This window comes from Nanorana parkeri, unplaced genomic scaffold, assembly GCF_000935625.1.
Source record: "Nanorana parkeri isolate BGI_ZX_2015 unplaced genomic scaffold, ASM93562v1 scaffold648, whole genome shotgun sequence".
Taxonomy (NCBI): domain Eukaryota; kingdom Metazoa; phylum Chordata; class Amphibia; order Anura; family Dicroglossidae; genus Nanorana; species Nanorana parkeri.
The window spans coordinates 909,738-911,150 of record NW_017306916.1 but is presented as its reverse complement, the minus strand read 5'-3'; the positions used below and the strand labels follow the sequence as shown (position 1 = coordinate 911,150).

Here is a 1,413-nt window from a genome sequence, read left to right as displayed (position 1 = left end):
GTGTGGGGTGGCTCTGATGTTTGGGGGTCAGTGATGTTTTTGGGGTCACTGAAGTTTTGGAGTCACTGATGTTTGGGGGTCACTGATGTTTGGGGGTCACTGATGTTTGGGGTCACTGAAGTTTTGGAGTCACTGATGTTTGGGGGTCACTGATGTTTGGGGTCACTGATGTTTGGGGTCACTGATGTTTTGGAGTCACTGATGTTTGGGGTCACTGATGTTTGGGGTCACTGATGTTTGCAACGATGTTTGGGGTCACTGATGTTTTTGAGGCACTGATGTTTGGGGTCACTGATGTTTGGGGGCACTGATGTCTTGGGGTCACTGATGTTGTGGGGTCACTGATGTCTTGGGGTCACTGATGTTTGGGGGTCACTGATGTTTGGGGGTCACTGATGTTTGGGGGTCACTGATGTTGTGGGGTCACTGATGTCTTGGGGTCACTGATGTTTGGGGGTCACTGATGTTTGGGGGTCACTGATGTTTGGGGGTCACTGATGTTTGGGGGTCACTGATGTTTGGGGGTCACTGATGTTTGGGGGTCACTGATGTTTGGGGGTCACTGATGTTTGGGGGTCACTGATGTTTGGGGGTCACTGATGTTTGGGGGTCACTGATGTTTGGGGGTCACTGATGTTTGGGGGTCACTGATGTTTTGGAGTCACTGATGTTTTGGAGTCACTGATGTTTGGGGGTCACTGATGTTTTGGAGTCACTGATGTCGTGGGGTCACTGATGTCGTGGGGTCACTGATGTCTTGGGGTCACTGATGTTGTGGGGTCACTGATGTCGTGGGGTCACTGATGTCTTGGGGTCACTGATGTTGTGGGGTCACTGATGTTGTGGGGTCACTGATGTCTTGGGGTCACTGATGTCTTGGGGTCACTGATGTTTTGGAGTCACTGATGTTTTGGAGTCACTGATGTTTGGGGGTCACTGATGTTTTGGAGTCACTGATGTCGTGGGGTCACTGATGTCGTGGGGTCACTGATGTCTTGGGGTCACTGATGTTGTGGGGTCACTGATGTCGTGGGGTCACTGATGTCTTGGGGTCACTGATGTCTTGGGGTCACTGATGTTGTGGGGTCACTGATGTCTTGGGGTCACTGATGTCTTGGGGTCACTGATGTTTTGGGGTCACTGATGTTGTGGGGTCACTGATGTCTTGGGGTCACTGATGTCGTGGGGTCACTGATGTTGTGGGGTCACTGATGTCTTGGGGTCACTGATGTTTGGGGGTCACTGATGTTTGGGGGTCACTGATGTTTGGGGGTCACTGATGTTTTGGAGTCACTGATGTTTTGGAGTCACTGATGTTTGGGGGTCACTGATGTTTTGGAGTCACTGATGTCGTGGGGTCACTGATGTCGTGGGGTCACTGTTGTCTTGGGGTCCCTGATGTTGGGGGGTCAC

At 51.6% G+C, this 1,413-nt stretch overlaps 1 protein-coding gene across 1 annotated transcript in view; it reads right to left on the bottom strand.

Annotated features, from left to right (window-relative positions):
- Positions 1-1,413, bottom strand: part of LOC108792490 (low density lipoprotein receptor adapter protein 1-B-like) — a 7,082-nt gene that overhangs the window by 4,178 nt on the left and 1,491 nt on the right. The window lies entirely within an intron of this gene.